The sequence below is a fragment of the Mesoplodon bidens genome (genome assembly GCF_964165515.1).
Source record: "Mesoplodon bidens genome assembly, chromosome: 11".
NCBI lineage: Eukaryota > Metazoa > Chordata > Mammalia > Artiodactyla > Ziphiidae > Mesoplodon > Mesoplodon bidens.
Window position 1 is genome coordinate 74,929,127 of NC_138167.1, and position 22,861 is coordinate 74,951,987.

General features: G+C 49.2%; 1 protein-coding gene across 4 annotated transcripts in view; it reads right to left on the minus strand.

The window, feature by feature from the left end:
- Positions 1-22,861, minus strand: part of CHST11 (carbohydrate sulfotransferase 11) — a 284,611-nt gene that overhangs the window by 21,645 nt on the left and 240,105 nt on the right. The window lies entirely within an intron of this gene.

The window sequence follows — 22,861 nt, forward strand, 5'->3', positions numbered from 1 at the left end:
AAGGAAACAATCCCATTTACCACTGCAACAAAAAGAATAATATACCTAGGAATAAACCTACCTAAGGAGGTAAAAGACCTGTACTCAGAAAACTGTAAGACACTGATGAAAGAAATCAAAGATAACACAAACAGATGGAGAGATATACCATGTTCTTGGATTGGAAGAATCAATATCGTGAAAATGACTATACTACCCAAAGCAGTCTACAGATTCAGTGCAATCCCTATCAATTACCAATGCCATTTTTTACAGAACTAGAACAAAAAAATCTTAAAATTTGTATGGAGACACAAAAGACCCCAAATAGCCAAAGCAATCTCCAGGGAAAGAAACAGAGCTGGAGGAATCTGATCCCTGACTTCAGACTATACTACAAAGCTACAGTAATCAAGACAACATGATACTGGCACAAAAACAGAAATATAGATCAATGGAACAGGATAGAAAGCCCAGAGAAAAACCCACACACCTATGGTCAACTAATCTATGACAAAAGAGGCAAGGATATACAATGGAGAAAAGACAGCCTCTTCAATAAGTGGTGCTGGGAAAACTGGACAGCTACATGTAAAAGAATGAAATCAGAACAGTCCCTAACACCATACACAAAAATAAACTCAAAATGGATTAAAGACCTAAATGTAAGACTGGACACTATAAAACTCTTAGAGGAAAACACAGGAAGAACACTCTGACATAAATCACAGCAAGATTTCTTTTGACCCACCTCCTAGGGTAATGGTAATAAAAACAAAAATAAACAGATGGGGCCTAATGAAACTTAAAAGCTTTTGCACGGCAAAGGAAACAAAAAACAAGCCGAAAAGACAACACTAAGAATGGGAGAAAATATTTGCAAATGCATCAATGGACAAAGGATTAATCTCCAAAATATATAAACAGCTCATGCAGCTCAATATTAAAAAAACAAACAACCCAATCCAAAAATGGGCAGAAGACCTAAACAGACGTTTCTCCAAAGAAGACATACAGATGGCCAAGAGGCACATGAAAAGCTGCTCAACATCACTAATTATTAGAGAAATGCAAATCAAAACTACAATGAGGTATCACCTCACACTCGTTAGAATGGGCATCATCAGAAAATCTACAAACAACAAATGCTGGAGAGGGTGTGGAGAAAAGGGAACCCTCTTGCACTGTTGGTGGGAATGTAAGTTGATACAGCCACTATGGAGAACAGTATGGAGGTTCCTTAAAAAACTAAAAATAGAACTACCATATGACCCAGCAATCCCACTACTGGGCATATACCCCAAGAAAACCATAATTCAAAAAGGGTCATGCACCCCAGTGTTCACTGCAGCTCTATTTACAATAGCCAGGTCATGGAAGCAACCTAAATGCCCACTGACAGATGAATGGATAAAGTAGATGTGATAGGGTTTCCCTAGTGGTGCAGTGGTTAAGAATTTGCCTGCCAATGCAGGGGACACAGGGTTCAAGCCCTGGTCTGGGAAGCTCCACATGCCACTGAGCAAATAAGTCTGTGCACCACAGCTACTGAGCCTGCACTCTAGAGCCCAGGGGCCACAACTACTGAAACCCGCATGCCTAGAGCCCGTGCTCTGCAACAAGAGAAGCCACCACAATGAGAAGCCTGCACACGGCAATGAAAGAGTAGCCTCGCTCGACGCAAGTAGATAAAGCCTGTGCACAGCAATGAAGACCGAACATAGCCCCCCCCCAAAAAAAAAGAGATGTGGTATGGTACACATATACAATGGAATATTACTCAGCCATAAAAAGGAATGAAATTGGGTCATTTGTAGAGACGTGGATGGACCTAGAGCCTGTCATACAGAGTGAAAAGTAAGTCAGAGAAAAACAAATATCATATATTAATGTATATATGTGGAATACAGAAAAATGGTACAGATGAACTGGTTTGCAAGGCAGAAATAGAGACACAGATGTAGAGAACAAACAAATGTATGGACACCAAGGGGGGAAAGCGGGGTGGTGGTGGTGCTGTGATGAACTGGGATATTGGGATTGACATGTATACACTAATAATGTATAAAATGGATAACTAATAAGAACCTGCTGTATAAAAAATAAATGAAATTCAAAAACAAAACAAAACAGAAGACTGTATGGTACTGGCACAAAAACAGAAATATAGACCAATGGAACAGGATAGCAAGCCCAGAAATAAACCCACGTACCTATGGTCAACTAATCTATGATAAAGGAGGCAAGGATATACAATGGAGAAAAGGCAGTCTCTTCAATAAGTGGTGCTGGAAAAACTGGACATGTAAAAGAATGAAACTAGAACACTCTGTAACATCATACACAAAAATAAACTCAAAATGGATTAAAGACCTGAATGTAAGACCGGTTACTATAAAACTCTTAGAGGAAAACATAGGAAGAACATTCTTTGACATAAATCACAGCAATATCTTTTAGGATCCACCTCCTAGAGTAATGAAAATAAAAACAACAATAAACAAATGGAACCTAATCAAACTTAAAAGCCTTTGCACAGCAAAGGAAACCATAAACAAAAGGAAAAGACAACCCACAGAATGGGAGAAAATATTTGCAAATGAGATGACTGACAACTGATTAATTTCCAAAATATACAAATAGCTTGTACAGCTCAATATCAAAACAAACAAACAAATCCAGTCGAAAAATGGGCAGAAGACCTAAGTAGACATTTCTCCAAAGAAGACATAGAGATGGCCAAAAAGCACATGAAAATATTCTCAACATTGCTAATTATTAGAGAAATGCAAAGCAAAACCACTATGAGGTATCACCTCACACTGGTCAGAATGGCCATCATCAAAATGTCTGCAAACAATAAATGCTAGAGAGGGTGTGGAGAAAAGGAAACCCTCCGAACTGTTGGTGGGAATGTGAATTGGTACAGCCACTATGGAGAGAAGTATGGAGGTTCCTGAAAAAACCAGAAATATCAATAGAACTACTGTATTATGATCCAGCAATCCCACTCCTGGGCATGTATCAGGAGAAAACTATAATTCGAACAGATACATGCACCCCAATGTTCACTGCAGCACTATTTACAATAGCCAAGACGTGGAAGCAACCTAAATGTCCATCGACAGAGGAATGTATAAAGAAGATGTGGTACATATATACAATGGAATACTACTCAGCCATAAAAAAGAATGAAATAATGCCATTTGCAGCAACATGGATGGACCTAGAGATTATATACTAAGTGAAGTAAGTCAGACAGAGAAAGACAAATATATGATATCACTTATATGTGGAATCTAAAAAGATGATACAAATTAACTTATTTATAAAACAGAAACAGACTCACAGACATAGAAAACAAACTTGCGGTTACCAAAGGGGAAAGGCTGGGGGGAGGGATAAATTAGGAGTTCTGGATTAACAGATACACAGTACTATATATAAAATAGATAATCAACAAGAACCTGCTGTATAACACAGTGAACTCCACTCAATAGTCAGCAGTGACCTATATGGGAAAAGAATCTGAAAAAGAGTAGATATATGTGTAACTGAACCACTTTTCTGTACACCTGAAACTAATACAATATTGCAAATCAACTATACTCCAATATAAAGTAAAAATTAAATTAAAAAATAGAAGAAGTTTTAAGAATGAAGAAAATTAAAAAGAAAAAAAGAACAGTGACTATTTGGGCCAGTGGAAGAAAATAAGTGACTCAATTTCAGGATAGAATTTTTATAGAAAATCAGTGTCTTACTGATCCCATTAAATAAATACTGAACAAATATTGAGAGTATTTGCTTTCTTACCCTGCCTAGGAAGTCTAGGATTCTGCTCAGTCAACCCGACACAGAGATCAGACATCAGACTCTGAAGTCAGGCAGACACATCTGGACATGGATCCTGGCAATGCCCCTGACAGTGCCATGACCCAGGGTTGGCATTTCCACCCTCCCCGCCTCAGTTATCTCATCTGTAAAGTGGAAGTTGATAGCAGCACATACTTTACAGGCTGTCATGAGGCTTGAAGGGATAAAGTCGGCAAAGAACAAAGCATATCACCTGGCCCTCGGCTGCCCCTAATGAACATGCAATTAATATTCAAAGTTAGAAGTGCTTTCCGGGCTTCCCTCGTGGCGCAGTGGTTGAGAGTCCGCCTGCCGATGCAGGGGACGCGGGTTCGTGCCCCGGTCCGGGAGGATCCCACATGCCGCAGAGCGGCTGGGCCCATGAGCCATGGCCGCTGAGCCTGCACGTCCGGAGCCTGTGCTCCGCAACGGGAGAGGCTGCAACAGTGAGAGGCCCACATACCGCAAAAAAAAAAAAAAAAAAAAAGTGCTTTCCCATGGGGGAAAAAAAAGAGGTCTTTGCAGCTGTTTCCATCAAGGGGCAGAATGGCTCCGAACACAGACTCTGCAGCTAGACAGCCTGGGGTTAAAATCTGGCTCCACCATCTACCAGCTATGGATGTTGGGCAAGTTACTTGACGTGGGCCTCAATATTCTCATCAGTAAAATGGGGCCTAGGACAGCACTGACCTCCTAAGGTTCTATGTGGCGGTGATAAGAGCTCGCTGTTTGCCCAACGCACTGCAGGTGCACAGGGGACTATCTCGGAGGCATCACTCATGTTCTATTCAGGCCAATGCAACAAAGAAAAGATGCGGAAATTCCCCACATCACCTTCCCCAGCCAGACCTCTGCCCTAAGGTGCCAACAAGGAGGGAAGAGCGGCTGATGTCATCTGTCCTTTCACTTCCCCTGTCACTTTTGGGTGGAGGCCAAATAGTGGCGAGTCCAGGGCAGAGTGGGAGAGAAAGCTCGAGCTGCATGAGCCCAGACTCCTAGCCCAGGCTCCTGAGTGGGGCAGAAAAGGCTCTGACCCCTGACCTCTGGCAGGCACACTGTTGGTACCCTAGCCTCCAAGCTGACCCAGTCTACAACCTGCAGGTCCCACCACTTTACCGCTCGGTGGGCTTTGGATTGGTTGGCTCGCCCCTGTCCCACTGCCCAGCAGGTCACTAACCTCCCAGCCCTATTCTCCATGTTAGGAGGGACACCTAACACCTGGCAGCTGCTCCATACTTTGTCTCAATCCCTCAGTTGGCACAGGCTAAGCCACCAAGCCCCAGGCTCGGGCGCTGGCGGGTGGCCAGTGCAGAGCCAGATAAGGTTGGTCTCTGGGGAGAAATCTCACATTCTCACAACAGACATGGATGAGGAAAGGAAGACCTAATGCAATGTGGCAGTTGACAAGTGCTCACCCAGGGGTTAGGAGTACGCTGGTGTCAGACTCCCAGATCTAGTGCCTACTAGCCTAGAAGCGTGGGGCTTCCTTAACCTCCCCAAGCCTCTATTTCCCCATCTGTAAAATGGGCAAAACAACAGCTCCTCCCTCGAAGGTGGTGGAAAACATCAGACGAGAAGAGCTATGTATGCCCTGGCACATAAGTACTCAATACCTGAGAGCTCTTTATGTCACAAGGTGGGCGTGAGGATGAAGTGGGACAAGATAGCACAGGCAATGCCCTTCTTCTGGGGGGGGACATGATTTCCCCAAGAAAGGAGTGTTCCTGGGAAGCTGGAGAGAGGAGCATTTGTGAGCTGGGCTAAAAGGCCACACAAGCCGGGGCTGGGGTGGGAACTGGAAGCACGAAGACTCAGCAGGAACAGAGAGCAGGGCTGTCCCTGCACAGGCCGTGTGCCCCAAGTGACAGGGACAGGCTGATCCGCCAAAGCTGAATGAGCCTACGGGGGCCTGTGGGAAGCTGCAGCACCGCCCCCCATCCCAGCCTTCCAGAAAGGAAGCTCCACAGACATCATTACACTGGCGGGGCAAGGTGGGCTGCTGGGAATCTTGTTTTATAGACTAAGTGGCATTCTCTGAGCCAAAGCAATGAACAAGAGGTTCAGAAAAGCAAGTGGGGTCAGGGCCTGGGGGCACTGATTTTCATGAATGAATCTACTTCCTGTGGTGACTGAAGCCTCCAGGGGAGGCCCTTGAGCTCCAGGGACCAAAGGCACATGATGACAGCTGGGGACAGGGCACCACCCGTGTTCCCAGGAGACAGAGCCTTGGTACTGCCCTCCCCCAGGGCTCACCTTTCACTTCCCCCTGCTCTGCAAATTCTCCAGGCTGGGCCCTGGGTGCAAAACCACCTCCTGGGGGATTCCTCCTCCTCCTGTTTCTGTTTTCTTTTGAAAACCATAAAAACTGCAGTCCCTCAAGAGAAGCAGGAATACCTCCACTCTTGTGTCTGCTGGACTGCCCCGAGGAAGGCGCTGGGCAAAGGGTCAGTGTGAGGTCTGGAGTGAAACAGAATGATCTAGAAGACTCTAGATCAACCGACCATTCGTTAACAAGTCTATGACCCCCAGATGGCCAGACAACAAAAAACTACAAATTCACCTACAGGCTTAGGTGGAAAAAGGAAGAAAACTAGGTGTTGCATTTACTGAGGTCAATGTTTAGCAAGTACTTATCATGTGGCAGGTGAGGTGCTGAGTCCATTCGGGATCAGATATGGTGGAGGGAAAGGGATGGACCAGGAAGACCCCGGGTTGGGATGGGGGTTCTGCATGGCAATAGACTCTTGTCTGGGACCAAGAGGACAGAAATAAATGGGTCCATGAGGGCTCCTGTCTCTTTACTACCATGGGGAACTCTGCACCCTTAAATGAAGTCATGGATCATCAGAGCCAGACTGACAGCAGGAGGCCTGTTTGTCAAATATGGAGTCACAATGATGGCCATGGCAGACCCAGACCTACTGTGCTGAGACTTAACCTAATTTTACCTCTGATTCTGATAACTCCGTGAGGTGTAAACTAACACCTCGTTTTATAGATAAGGAAACTGAGGCCCAGAAAGTTAAGCATTTCTCCAAGGTCAACAACCTTCGCTCTTTGACGGAGAGGTCCACTGTGACCTGGACTTTGTGCCTGGAGCACAGTCCACTGTGTGGGAACTGTGCCTGCGTGCCACAAGGATAGTGCTGGCGGTGCCTGTCCAGTAATGGGATGGGAGGGCCAGGCACCTGCCATGTGCCAGGCATCCTACTAAGCACTCGACAGCCACCATGTCAGTCAATCCCCAGGATAACCTAGAAGTGCTATCCCCACTTTACAGATGAGTAAACTGAGGCTCAGGGAGCTTCAACACTTATGTCAAGGCCCACACCTTGTAAGTTGCAGGGGCCAGATTTAACCCTGGTGGCCCAGTTCTGGAGCAGGGGTCTTTGGCCTCAAGCCTAGTCACGCTCACGCTGACCTATAGATGATCCACCTTTATTTATGACCCTAAGTCATTCCCATCAGGAAGAGCCTGGAGCACACAGGCTCACCCACTGCCCAGATCTACCTTGGAGGGGCAGGCCTGGCTTCTGTGGGCATTGAAAACACCAGGGCAGTGATTACTAAACCAAGCTCTTAGGAAGGAAGCGCTGATTAAATGCCCTTCCTGAAGTTAAGAAGTTTCAACAATTCTCAGAATTTATCACATAAAGATCATCGATAAATGGTGTTAAAGAGAAAACAGATTTTCTTGCCAAAGATACTACCAGTTTCAGTTCTGTAAGCCACACCATGCGGCTTTTGCCTTGTCTCCTGAAGCCGTGTTTTGTTTCTATCGAGCCTGGCAATCAGCACGCCTCACAGGGCACAGGGACGGATGCCTTTCTCCATGGCTTTCATAAACCGGATTTTCTGGGTGGTTTACGCACGACTTCTAGCACATCTACAGCTCTGTTCATGGAACTTAAAGGGGCCCCATCTTCCACTGGCACCCGGGTGGAGAGCAGATTGGAGCCGAACCAGCCCCTATGAGGCCCTCACTCGGCCAGCTCTGGGCACAGCGGTCACGTCCCCGGGGCCAGGGCCTCGCGCAGGCACACAGTCGTCCATGCGGCTACGGAGCGGCCCCCGATGAGGGTCCCAGGCCCCCGCCCACCCTGCTTCTCGGGGCTCTGCCACAGCGCAGTCAGCCTGGGTGCTCTTCAAACAGGCCGGAATCCAGAAGGGCGGGGCATTTTCTCCGAGTTTTATAGGAATGTCTAACCAGGAACATCTGGAAATACAAGGGGCTAAGTTGGACGCCTCAGGGGGCAGCTCCAGCTCCGCCAGGCCCGGCGTTCACCCTGCCAGCTTGTGCGTCTCCGGCCTCTTTCCCAGCATCCTCTGCTGCAAGATGGCCTCCCTCCTGCCTGCCTGCCTGCCTTTCACCCTTCCTCCTGTTGCAGCAAAAGTAGAAATGAGACTTTTCTGATAAACAAGGAAGATAAGGAAACAATAAACAGGCTGGGGAAACAACATAAACAGGCCTGAAACGGTTAAGCAATCTTGGTTATTCTTTAGCTGTTACTGCTAACAAACACTTACAGCTAGACTTGTCCTTCGCAAAGCTGATTACTCTCTGACTCCACACAAATTACCCTTTGCACCTGGCATTTCTTCTCCCCCCTACACTCCCTTGTAGCACTCTTCATGTCAGAAAGAAGGTCACGGGGCCGATAACTTCAGGGACACCAGACCCGGTTGCTGAGCCGCCTGATACCAGCTTTGGCCATGAATTTGCAGAAGAAAAGAAATGCAAGACCTTCACTACTTTGATCCTTATCACATACCCCCCCCCATATAAAATCTTCTCTGATTCCCCAAGGAGCGGGGGCGCAGTTCTTGAGGGGTTAGCCTACTGTGTCTTCCCTTGGCCTGGCAAAGAAAATAAAAAGCCTCTCTATTTCTTGTCTTCCAGTTTTCTGTCTCCATATTTCTATTCGACATCGGTGCACAGGGAGCCAGATTTGGCAACACCCCCTCCCCCCGGCCCGTCCTCCATCGTCCACCCGGCCTCCTCCCTCCTTCCACTGATCCAGGCGCACTCATTTCATCTCAGGGTGGTTGAACTTCCCGTCGCTTCTGCGTGGAATGCTCCTTCCCCAGACCTTTCAGGGACACAAGGGTTGCCATTTTGTAGGGGAAGACTTTGGGGAAGGTGGGATTCATGGGGAAGCAGGAAGCATGGTCTCACCTTCCCACGGGTGTTTGCCCCGGGAACGTCCTGCAGGAATCTCAACCCCCAAATATCTGAAGGTGGTTGTCCCCTGCCTCTTCCGTGTCCTCGCCTCTGGGAAAGGCACTTCTGTGTGCCCAGTGCCCTGCCAGACGCCCGGACATCAGCTCCTCGCAGCCCAGCCCCATTTCCCCATCCTGGCAGCCTTGGCGCAAACCACATCCCCTCTAGCCTGGATGGCTTCCCACACTCCAAGCCCGGGGCCAATCCTGACCAGATCAGTCCCTCTGAACACAGCTCTGACTCCGCTGTTCCTGCGCTTTAAGCCCCCAACGAGTCTCTACTGCCTTCCTCGGGGAGTTCAGACTCCTGAGCCTGGACTTGGGACCCACGTGCCCCGGCCCTGTTGCCCGGTGGGCACGCCCGCCACTGTGGCTTCTCCAGAAGTGCTGCATTTCCTTGTGCAGGGATCTGTGCAGACCCAAAGCCTCACTCCTCTCACCTCCTCCGATTTGCCACTCTTCCCGCTAACTGCTGTGGGCTTTCAGACCTCCCTTCCTCCAAGACGATGACCACCCTCACCCCCATCCCAGATCAGTTAGGTACCCCCTCTTCCTGGTGTCCCCCAGGGACCCGGATTTACCTCTCTTGTAGCACATGGGGTTACTATCGTCATCACTGCTGCTCTTGTTAACAGCAGAGCCAACGGCACCACCAGAAGAGCTGAGTCTTTTGAGTGCTGTTCTAACACAAGCACTGTTCTAAGCTCTTGTGTAATATAACACATTCGATCCCATGGGGTGAAGGGTGCAATAAGCCAACACCCTCACCCTTGCTCCCGGCAGAGTAAGAAATATGGGACCAGAGTATTGCAGTCCATCCTGCCTTCCACCTACATCTGTACCCACGACCAGGGTGGGGAGGACCGAGCAGGTGCTTGGGTTGAACTCCTGGGTCTAAAAACCCTGCCCCTTGGTTGCCACGTGACTTTGGACAAGTCAACCTCTCTGAGCCTCAGTTTCTGTTTCTGTCAAATGGGTCCTGGGTGAAAGGGAAATGAACGCCATCCATCACATGCCTACATAGGACCTGGAATTACTAGCCCCTCAGCAGGGACCTCCCTCCTGGGCAGAACCAACATCAGATCCTGAGACCAACCACCCTCTTTCTGGATTTGGGGGCTGGATTTTCCTCCAGCAGTTAAGTATTTCCAACTGCTTTGAAATTAAAAAACATTAAAATAATAAAAATAACAGAAAGGCACATCCACTTCTGTAGACAAGTGTGAAGTCATCAGCCCCTGTGCCAGCCGGGTCTGAACAAGCACGCCCTGTGTCCCAGGCACGGCCTGTGTCCCTCCTGACGGCAGCGCTCACCAGGTGCCGCTCTGCAGACAGGCCCTCCCAGCCCTCCCCTCCGTTTGTCTTGGGAGCTGCTGGCTCGGGGAGAGCCCTGCAGCGCTCTTCCCAGGAGCTGGGCCCCGCCGAAGGCTGCAGAGAGAGCTGGAGGGGCAGGGAGGGGCCCAAGCCTACCCAGGAACGGTTACTCCGTCCTTCATCCTCACCAGGGGTGGCGCTGGAGAGCAGCCACCTCGACACCCCCAGCTCAAATCACCCCAGCTGGCTTTTCAAAGAACCTCCTTCCCCGCTCCACCCCCAAGCCCGTCTCTCCTCCTAACTTCAAGTCTCAAAATGCAGAGTTCCTCCCCTCAGAGCCAGTGTAGACAAGAGCCAATCTCCCTGGGTTTGAGTCATAGCTCTGCCACTTGGTTAGCTGTGTGACCTTGGGCAAGTTACTTTACCTCTCTGTGCCTCAGTTTCCTCAGCTGTTAGGTGGGAATAGCAGTCGAACCAAGCTCAGAATAGGTAAAGCGCTCAGAAGAATGCCTGAAACACAGCATGTGCTAATTACCACCTGCTATTACCACCAAGTGCCCCCAGCTCAGGCTCAGTCCTGCTTGGTGGGCAGGCTCGGGGTGCAGGAGTGGGCACTGAGGAACTCTCTGGGTTTGAAGGTGTCCCCACAGCAGGCAAGGCCCCTTTCTTGACATCCACAGTCCGTGTTATTCCCTCCCACAAAGGCTTTATAAATGTCCCCTTTTCTCTTTCTTCCATTCCACTAGGCAATCTTGAATCGATTTGGAGATCGTTTCCCTGTGTGATCTGGACATCTTACATCAAGCAAATATCAAAGTCTGGCCTCGTGCCCTCTATACTTATGTGCAAGATACTTCTCACCTACATCACCTTCTAGTTCAAGAGCCTGATGACACCACAGCATCGTGGAAGAGGCACACACTTCAGAGGGGCAGGGGCGGGAATCCCAGCTGTGTGACCTGGAAAGAGTCACTGAACTGGTCTGGGCCTCAGTTTCCCCATGTCTAACGGGGCTGGTAACACCTACTACACAAGAGTGCACAAGGCGGATTAAACAAGATGGTACATGTCAAGTTCAAAGCACAGGGCTGATGCCCTCTTTGTGGACGATGTGTCTGGAAATAAGGGCTTAAAAAATGCTTAATAAATACTTAATTCTAGAAGGAAAGTTAGTTTCCAATTCTTCATGTCCCTGCAAAATAAATCACCATTTGTTCTGCCATCTGGTCTCATAAATGATTATTAGCAAGCTGGGAAGGAGGCAGCCAAAGAGACGCTGGAGACCAAGATGACGTCAACCTCCCGGATTCAGCAAACGCCTTGGGGACACCGTGACACCAATATGAATGGGATTTACCTGACCGAGCTCAGGTTTGATCCCAGCACTTTGACTTGAGGGACAGTGGGACCAGGTGATTTTAGCCGGCAAAACACCAAGAGGTGTTTTATTATCTAGTAACACAGGTGCCAGATACTCTTGCCCATCCCCCATCCTGGAGTCTCTCCCATCCCTGACCCCTTGGACGGTGGGTTTGGAGAAGGGAAAAGAGATGGGGGGGAACTGAGAGATGGGGTAAGAGGGTTGATTTCAAATGTGAGAGATGAATTTTTTTAAAGTAAGTAAAAGTCCAGTGATTTGGTTTTCAGGCCGCATACGAATGCCCCTGGGGTTAAAACAGCCATGAACACATGCCACCACAGTCTAGATCTCCTTCCGGAACCCGGTCAGGGCTCGAAGGTCCTTAGAATAACAGGTATCATTGCTTTCCATTGTTCCACAGTCTGCACGTGTACAGGAAAAGCCCTGCTGGCTTCCAGCACGTGGGCCAACACAGAACATGCTATAGCCACAGCCTGGTCCACCCCAGGAAGTCACTGATCCCAGGCGGCCACACAGGGCACAGATATGACCCAACACTCCCTGACCCCCAATACATGAGGTGCCACCAGAACACAACTTCTGGCCACCAGCAGTTCCATTATCTCCTTGAAGGGATGGAGCATAGCTGGGGAGCTGGCTCCCCCTTCTCCAGCCCTAGGCCAGAGCCAGGATGGAGAGGCAGACCTACAATCACCGAACACTCCAGCAAAGACCGGAGTAACTGCCTGGCTGTCAGACCACAGGGGCGGGCTCCACAGCTGACCCCTCATGCCTGCACAGCGCCAGCCAGCACTCAAAACTACTTGGTGAATGAACGCTCCTTGGGGAAAGCCACGGTTTCATTCAAAACCACGTTCTGGAATCATTACACTCGGGCCGGGACATCATCCTAGAGAAGGGTAGGGAAGGGAACTAACATTTCAGAAATCTTTCCTTAGGGCTAGAAACCTGGTGTATTTCCCGAGTCCCTTCCTCAACCCTGAGAGGTGGGTAAGAGCATCTCTGATTGACAGATGAGAACACTGTTCTCACTGAACTCAGAGAGGTCCAGTTCTGGGCCTGAGTCTTGGGGCCCGCAGGGAGGGATACAGGGGTTCACACCAGCTTGCTCGCTCTTCTATAATAAAATGTGGCCTCAGAGTGATAGCTTGAAAGCCCATTTACAGGACAGGAGGCACCCGATTCCCCCATCCTCTGCACCCCATCCCGCCCCAAACAAAACCAGGAAAAGCCTCCCTTTAGATCTGTTTTCTGGACACTTCCGACCCAAGCAGGGCTCACCCTCCAAGGTCTGAGTGTAGGAGAGAGCCACCGGCCCACACACACTGGGAAATAATGAAATCTCTTTAGCACACTCCTTCGGGCTTTGGTTTGCTTACGGATTGAACTGCCTGTTTGGTTTACTGGCAGGGGAGTAAGTGTTTGGGCTGCACCTGTTTACAGGGCGGGGGTCAGCTGAGTCTGGGGGACGGGTATGTCCACGCTCTGCTCTTCCAAAGCCCATGAGAGCAGCAAACCAGTCCTCCGAAGAAGGTTCTGGTTAGTTTGTGCTCTTTGGCTTGGAATGCTGGAGGAGATGGCCAAAGTCAAGACACAAACAGGATGAAAGGGGGCAGGCAGCAAAAACTGGCCCCAGGAAGACGGCCTGGAAGCGGATAGCAGAGGGCCATGCTCAGAAGGACGCTGGAGAGCTGCTGCGGGTCAGTGGCAGATGCTCATCCTTGTACTGGCGTTAACGCTGGGGCGCTGCAGAGGTGCTTCTGAGAGGCGAATTACCCTACAGCTGGGACGGGGTGCCTGCCAGGCTGGGACTCTTCTGGCAGCTATAACCCAGGAGCCAGGAGAGTCCTTCTAGGGAACTGCCGCATCTTCTGCCTGCTCCAAGGTGGCCTTGGATTCAACTGTTGGCCTCTTGTGAGACAGAGGGTAAGCGATCAAGAGGTCCTCCTGTCCCGTTTCTTTGCAAGCAGAGCAGACAGTGACTGAGGATGTCACACCCTAGACGGGGCTTTTCACAGCTCTTCCCTCTCCGTGGGACGCTGCCCCCGCATTCTGCCCCCTTTTGTTTCAAGGCCAAATCCAAGTGTCTCCTCCTCTGGACCAATTGATGAGGCAGCTGCTGGACATGCTGCTGTTATCGCAGCGTGTCACAGGAAGCTGTTTCACACCTGTTCAGGCCCCAGACCGTGAGCTCGTGTTCCTAGTCCCTCCTCTGTACCTAGTATGGTAGATGTTCCATAAATGGTTATCAGGTGAGCAGCTGATAACTGTTATCAGTAGCTAACAGGCATGGAACCCTCCCTACGTACCAAGCCCTGTGACAAGGCTTTCCTGAGGGTTATCTCAGTGAAAACCCTAGGACGGCCCTCTGAGACAAGAGGCTGCATGAACAAAGAGGTTATGTAACTGGTCTCAGGTCACACAGCGAGCAAGTGGGCGGCAGGGACAGGACTCCAACCCAGGCACGTGGCTCCTGAGTGTGCTGGCCTAGGTGCCACACTGCCTCTCAAATGAACGAACGAAGGAACTGTAGGGGGCGCAGAGGCGTTTTCAGAGTCTACTGGGAGCGGACCAGTGCGTCCAAGGCCCCAGAGGCAGGCCCTGGTGCTGCCTTTGTTTCTGGACTGGCTCTGCTGTCATCTGACGCCAGCCAGCCCAGTGGGTTAGGGCACCAGGTGCCAGCTTGCACAGCCAGCCCAGTGCAACTCAGAGCCCCCAGTCATGGGGGCAGGTGGAGATCAGGGACCAGAGAGTGCAAAATCACCCCAGCAGCCTGACACATATCCAGAGAGGAAGACCAGGAAAGGAGAGGACATCCCCACCTACCTCTGTGCCCCTGCTCCCCAGGCACCCCCCAGCCGGATGTCCCACACCTCCTGTCCTCTTAGTCTTTCTGAATCTGACGTACCCTTTGTAGATCTCCCTTCCCCGGCTTCATGAGCTTCCTCTGAACGTACAAGCACACACTTCAATCATGCACACTGTATGGTTCTGCATATCCATTTCTCATGTTCCTGCTCTGATGCTGTTTCCCTTAAGTGCCTGGATCTCAAACTTCAATGAACACAAGAATCCGCAGGGCAGGTGAAGGGGCACGTATGTGTCTGTTAAAAATGCAAATTCCACACCCCTCACTCCCCGTTCCCAGAGATTCAGTGTGTGCCAGAGATCCAATCTTTGCCCAGGAATCTGCATTCTTAACAAATTATTCCAGTAAATCACCTGTGAAGAAACACTGTTTAAATCCTCAGTACTTAATTACTGGATAAAAGCAATCCTCTTCATATGAACAATCTCTCATAATTTACCAGGTCCCCTTACATCTTCTCGCTTGAGCATCACAACAACTGATAAAGATGTCTAGACAGGAGTCACAGGCACGACTGCACAGAAGAGGAAGCTGAAGTTCAAAGAGCTGTTAGTTCAAGGTGACAGAGGAAGTCGGAGAGGAGGCAAGTTTAGACTGCCCTGGTCTAGTGGTCATTCCAGCCATGTGTCTGTGTCTCTGCCACCTTGTCTTGGCCTCCATGTCTCCATTTCAGTCTCTCTTTTTTTCTTTCTTGCTATACTATTTAAAACAATTCTAGAAACTAAAAGTAATAATCAGAGGTAAATGATAAGAGGAAAATAAAAATCCCCCAAACTCCCATTCACCAGAGATAATTATTTTTCATGTTTTGGTCTATTTTTCCAGCTTTGTCCTTACGTTTTAATTGAGATTCCACTGTTTTGTAAGCCACATTCTCCCTTCCAACAATCAACCAAAAGTAAGGATGGTATTGCTTTAACTGGCCCTTGAGGGAGAAAGATGCTGGCTGTCTACCTTGTCCCTTTCTGCCCACCGCCTTCCTCAGTGGCCATTGCCCCTTTATCCTCTCCCCCATCCCCTCCAGCAAGTGGGGCGGGGGAGAGACTGGGAGGGGAGCAAGCTTTCCTGGGCAGGGATGGGGCCTCTGGATGTTCAAGTCACTGGGGACAGAACTTCAGGGCTCTCTAATGTTGAGCTGAACCAGGGGGGACAACAGCACACTGTAGCCAGCACTTTCCACAGGGACACACTGCAAAATGCACCGCACTAAGACAGACTAGTTTTAAAACACAGGTGAGGTGACCCTGAAATCTACGCTAACCTCAGAGGGATGGGTGGCTTGTGTCTGAGATTCCCATGCCAACTCCATCTCCTTGATTCTTAAAGACAACAAACTCAGAGCCGATGCAAACTAACCTCAGGACTCTTCCCCCCCCCCTTTTTTTTTTTTTTAAAGGAGTTTGGAGTTGAAGACCGTTTGATTATTCCAGAGGCTTCTGAACCGAGACTAAGAAATGGTGTGTGCTGGTGTGTCTGCTGACTGCAGGCATGTCTGATTTCCTCTTCTCTTTTCGTCTGAAATCCAGCATGGTTTCTCAGGGGCTTTGACTGACAAGTCCTCACAGTTTTAGGGAAGTTTTAAGGCCAAGCCTGAAGAGACTTGCAAATGAGTTCCTGCAAGACTTCTGAGCAGTGACTGATTACAATCTCTAATTATTTCTAAAGGAACCACTCACCCAATTAAAGCCACAGCCTGTGAGAGGGAGGTAAAGATTCTCTTGATGGAGAGCAGTGAGAAATCGCAGCCATTATTATTATTGTTGTTGTTTTCTAAAATCGTGCTGTGTCTAGAGGCCATCATCAGCTTTTTCAATACTGGATTTTACCTGACCACCTGCCAGAAGGCACTGGATCCACATCTCTCTCCCCTTTGCCAGCTGACCCCTAACTCACCTGTCAGGCAGAGGCTAAAATGTCGCTTCCTGGGAGGACTTTCTTGAGCAGGTGAGGACCCCTGTGCCCCTCCTCCTTCCTGGCACTTCTCATGAATCTACGACCATCTGCTTGTCCTCTACAAGCTGTATGAGGTCCAGGAACTTGTTTGTGTGTTCACCGCTACATCTACACCCTGCCTGGCACGTAACAGATGCTCAATAAATACCTACTGGATGAGACTGAATGAAGGAGACTGGAGGACAAAAGATTTCCTCCTTGGGTTCTGAGTGCAGATTTCTGTCTAAACATGATTACAAAAGCACATCGACTTCTTCATTCATTCAACAAGCATTGAGGAACATTGGCAGTGGTTGGGTGGTGGACTGACTGGTCCAGTCTCATCACCTCCACTCCACCACCAACCAAGACACCACACCAGGGTGGGAGAAACCTGCTTCCTGAGAGCCCTGCGCTCCTGGAGCCCATACACTCCCACACCAGCCCTCTTGTTGGCTCCAGAGCTCTGCATTGTTGGGCTTGGAGGAGAAAATTTCTGTTTGGATGGATGTAACTTCAGTCACCTGGGCAGAAAGACCATTTCCCCAGCCTTGAGGTCAACTCTCAGCTAGGTTAACCCACCTATGGCTCCTCAGTGGGTTGAATGGGATTCACTAGGAGCAAGGTTGACCTTAAAGGGTCTGGAATGTAGGACCCTGAGGGGTATAACACAAAATTTGATCAATCAAGATATCAGGAAACCCCAGTGATGGGCCAGGAGTAGGTACCATCCCTTTTAGAAGGTTCTGACAATGTAATTTGTCATTGCCATGACTACATCATCACTTGGGGGGGAGACCAAATAAATACCTGTTTCCTTCTAGATTCCTAGAGACCTACCAGTTCAAAATTACAGTGGTGACCTAAGGCAGCTTGGTGGACTGGACAAAACGGTCAAATGGGCAAAATCACCCTTCCTAATTAAACTATCTGACATGTTCTAGACTTGTCCCTAATATCTTCCCTAATCCATCTACCCAGATTTATCTGTCCCATATCCTGGTCCTTCAGGGCCCTGAGCTCTGCTAGACAGCTGTGAGATTGTTCCGATATCTTAAACCTGGCTCACGGGTTCATGAGGCAGTGGATTCTAATCACACATATCTAAGTCCAGTTAAAACACGTGTCTAGAAACATCTTGAGAGATTACACTCTAATGTCTCAGCCCTACAGCAGGTTTATAGCAGACTCTGAGGCACTTCAAATCCTAGCACACCCCACCCTAGACCATTACACCAGTATACCTGGATTGCCCCTTCCAGAAAAGCCCATTCTGGAGCAGGGTTGCTGAACTCCTTTGTCTGGGGGGTGGGGCGGGGTATGTGGAGATGGGAAGGCAGATGTGTGCGGCCTCTCTTGTTTTCCAACTCCCAGTGACCCTTCATCTCTGAGATTCTCCCATTTGCTTTGCGGAAAGGGTCCATTTTTAGTTTCACAGCAGGTATCAATCCCTGGCCTCTGGTCTATACCACAGCCTTTTAATTAAAAGCCCCTTAAGCTTTGTGACCGCCTGGAGGGGTGGGATAGGGAGGGTGGGAGGGAGACGCAAAAGGGAGGGGATATGGGAACATATGTATATGTATAACTGATAAAAAAATAAAATAAAAAAATAAAAGCCCCTTAGAATTCCATTTTAATCCAGCTGCCTTGGTTTTCTCCTAGAACACCTGGAGGGGCAGGTCCAGCGTCTACTTCAAGCTTGGATTCTGCACCCAAGGGACGTACAATATGGTCTCTGCTAGTCAGCAGAGACCACCCCAAACCTAACTTCTACATGGTTTGTCAGATAATGAAAAGAACAAAATCTCCTTTGAACTTTGAAGCTGGATCTAGAGCAAAGGATGAAATAGGGTCTGGTTACATATTTTGCTAAGGATTCTAGATGAGACACTAAGAACCCCTTATGAAATATGCAATTATTTCTCTCTGCCACGTGGGAAGGGGGCATATTTGTTTTCTGTCCTGTCCTCTGGGTGACAGAGGCCTGTCTGAGCTACGCCTTCATCACAGGCACTGTTCTTGCCAATCCTACTTCACTGGTTCAGGGATGGACAAAAGGGACCGAAGACTTAAAGGCTGAAGAGATCTCTGTTGTCCAGTTCCATCTTGATTATTCAAGATGGCGGCAGCAAAGCAGTAGGAAAGAGAATCCATTCACTGGTTCTATGGGCCTCTGGGGACCACACAGACTTGCCCCACCACCCTGTGGTGCTCAGAAGACAAAGCCCCACTGGATGGGTATGTTGGGAAGTCTGTTAGTAGAATTTGGGGGATAGGATTCATCTAGATTAAAAAGAGGACTGATTTGGCAAAACTAAAGAAAATTTAAAGGGAGAGTCAGACAAACACCTTTGCATTCTCCGGTCAGATGCCCTCAGGCCACCTGCTAAGCCAGTGGGGTGTCTCCATCCCTCCCAGGGGAGCTGGGGCCCTGGAACCGTTCAGGTGCTCTAAGGAGGGAACTACCCCCAAGCCCAAAGGGTCTGAACCCCACCTTGTTTGGTGGGAGATGAGCATTTCATTGACTAACAACCTTGGGTTCTGTAAACCAAGCACCTGTGTTTCAAACAACTGTAAACCGGCTCCCTCAGAAAGACCAGGCCCCAAGAGGCAGCAGAAGTGCTCACCAGCTCACCTCCACTGCAGAATCAGTCCCTTGTGCAGCCTGCTAAGGCCAAGGCTGGGTTTTTTTTTTTGTGTGTGTGTGTGTTTTTTTTTTTTTGCGGTATGTGGGCCTCTCACTGTTGGGGCCCCTCCCGTTGCGGAGCACAGGCTCCAGACGCGCAGGCTCAGGGGCCATGGCTCACGGGCCCAGCCGCTCCGCGGCATGTGGGATCTTCCCAGACCGGGGCACGAACCCGTGTCCCCTGCATCGGCAGGCGGACTCTCAACCACTGTGCCACCAGGGAAGCCCAAGGCTGGGTTTTTACAGAAGAAAAAAAAAAAAAGAAGAGCACAGGGTGCAAGGCAGTCAGAGAAAGAGGAACAAGGGGAGGTACTGACCGCCCTGCCGGCAGGCATTATTCCACAAGGGAAACAGGCTGCTGGCCTCACGGTCCCTGGGGAAGGGCAGAGAAACCCACTGCATGCCGTGGTCTGAGCTAGTGCCTTCCACTCATCTTTGAGTCCTGCCTCTGCCATGTATTTGCTGTGTGACTCTGGGCAAATTGTTGACCTCTCTGTTTTCTCCTCGGCTGTTGTGAGACAGTAATGAGTTAAAATACAGAGTGCTTACCACTGCATCTGGGATACGGTGAGCATTCAAGAAGCATTAGCTCGTATTCTCACACCCACGGTCAAGTCTCCGAGTGCCAGCTGCCCTTGATATCAGTGTTATTAATACTGCTGGCTGTTACCACAATTCCTGCGGGAGGTGACACTACCCTCATGTTACAGATGGGGAAACTGAGGCTCAGGGAGGTTGCAGAGGGCCAGAGTCAGGACTCAGGCCAGGTATGTCTGGCTCTTGTCTAGGGGAAGGGGAACTCTGGAAGAAATGAGAATCTTGTGTGAGATGTCCGACTGGGTACCCCAGCATCACCTCCCTTGAGAACTGGGGGACAAAATCCAAGAAAACCATTAGACTCCGCCCAGACACACATCAACCCTTCCTGTAATACACTTTAGTTTGTTAGTGGCAAGTTTAAAATCTTTAGGAGCTGACCCTGATTAGAGGTCTGGACAGATGCTGTCCCCATCCCAGCCTCAGAAAGGTCTCAGCTAACTTTTGACCATGTGTCACTGCCAGGGCCTTTGAGAAAAGCAGCCCCACACCCCCGCACCCCAGGTATCAGAGGGAAGCAGAGAGAGCCTGGGGAGGAGGGAGGGACCCTTTTTGCTTTGGAAAGAGATGGGCAAAGACCCCTGACATGGAGGCTGGAAAAGAGACTCAAAGCACAGGAAGGCAGAGGGTCCAGGCTGCATCCACCAGAACCTGTCCTCTCCCACAAACAGAAACCACAATGTTCTAGAAGTTAAATTCATCCTCATCACTTTTGAATGCATTGGAGGGCATGATTTACCTACTTGCAATAGATGCACGTATGCAAAAGCAAATCTACCATATCTAAGTACTGCACTTGATGACAATACAGTGTAAGAAATATACTAACAACCATGGTCAGGAGAGTGTTGAATGTGGGATCACACTTAGCTTGAGCTTCCTAGCAGCCAAGGTATAAAGGGAAATATGGTGTTTATGAAACCTTCCACCTCTGATAAAAGTTGAAAACACACAGGATTTAGAGTTGAGACCGGACGTGAATTTAGGCTCTGTCACTCACAGACCACATACCCACAGACAATACTTGAACCTCTCAATACCTCAGTTTCCTCCCTTACTGAACAGTCTTAAGAAAACCACAGACTATTAGGGCAATCAAGTGAAATGTGTACGTGGCGGTACTTTGAACGTTATAAGATATCTCACAAAGATCTTACTTATCAAGTATTCATATTAGTTCTTCAAGAGAAACAAACTTTTTTTTCTATGCCGGTTGTTTTCTCTTTGAGATAGTTTGGAAAACATCTGATCACATGACTCTTCACACAAGGACCACTGAATAATAGAAAGGACAGCAGTAACAACCACAAGTTTTGAGCACTAATTATGTACCAGGCGCAGAGTTATACTCATCTGAGTTTCAGTGAAGCAACACTAACTCATTTCATCCTCATGGAAATTCTAGACATGGGCACTATTAGTATCCCTATCTTTATAGAAACTGAGGCACAGAGAGAGACATGGACCCATCATATGCTCTTTCTCATGAATGCAGCGCTCAAGATCAGAGGGACAGGGTAAGCTGGTGGTGGGCAGTGGACCATATGGAAATGAAGGCTGAAGGCACCCTTTTAAGGTGGCTACATGGTCTGTATATGAGAGAGAGAGAAGCAGGGAGGGAGGGAAGGAGGGAGAGTGGGCGAGGGAGAGAGAGATGTAGAGACAAAGAAATCAGCAGTGGCAGAGACTCAAGGGCCAGAGAGAGTGCTGGAGAGTCACAGCCTAATCCCTGATCCCTTGATGCCCAGTGGGGTGGGGGCCAGGTGCAAACCTAAATGCCCTGCCTGCCCCAGGGTTTGCTGCTCCAGTAAATTCCTTTTTTGTTTTAACAGCACCGGGTGGAGTTCTATCCTTTGCAAGCAAACATTTCCCAAGAAGACACGAGTAGGCGGATGGTACGACCACGGAAGCGAAAGTGGCGGGAAGAGCAGAGGGCAGAAGATGTCGCCCCGCGTCCCTGATGCTCAGCCCTGTTCCTCTGACCCCTGGAAAACTAAGCCTAAGAACCCAGGCTCATGAAGGGAGGCAAGAGGAGATGCGCACTGGGTCTAGAACATGCACTGTCGTTTTAAAAAGCCACGAAGCAGCATCCGACCAGCTCACGGACACCACACTTCCTGTTTGTGTGAACTGGTTCTGTTTTTTTCCAATTAGATTTCTACTCACTGATCCTCTCCAATTTTTTTTTCTTTCTTAATTGAATAGCAAATCAAAAGGAAGACGAAGGAGAGCTCGCAGTGTTCTCCCTCAAAGGCCAAGCATCTGTTGGCTTTGTTCAGTCTTGGCGCTGACCATGGCATTTCATACTGTTCGAAATTAGTAGCTGTGACAATTCATCTTCAGGGCAAATGGGTCCTGGGGAGACCAGGGGCAGACTCGCCCAGCCAATGGGGTGAGCGTGGCTGCTGCCCAGGCCCGGGACCCTGTGTCCGGATGGATGGGGGAAGTGCAGGGCAAGCGAACCTGGCGAGGGGCCTGCAGGACCAGAGTCTGGAAGGGGAGGCTGAGTCACAGCCCTCAGGGAGCAATGGGGACAGAACTGAAGACAAACATCTCAAAAACAGGGCAGTGACGGCTGCCCAAGGCCCCAGAAACTTAGCTCAAGCGCTTGTCCTAGTTTGACATCATAAGTCCTGGCTCTGAATCGTGAAGCCATGGATGAGCTCACCAGCTCTTCCTCGGTTCCGTCTTCCGTAGCCGAGAAAAGGGGAAAGTCATGTTATCCACTATGTAGAAGAGAATCAGATCGTGTGGGTAAAATGCCCGGCACACAGTAGGTCCTCAGGAAATGACAGCTGGTACGGTACTCTGAGCGCCATCCTGCCGGCTCTGGGGGTACGTTTCAGGAGGAAGTGTGTTTCCTGGGGCCCCGGATGCCTCCAGCATGTTTACGGAACCAGGAAAGTCCACTCACTCAATTTACGAAAAGTGACACGTTTATAAAAACCAGCCTCAGACTCAAAAGTGTAGAAGAGCCTGGAAGGCAGAGTAGGTCTGGAGAGAGGGATTGCTTTCGAGAAGCTATGGA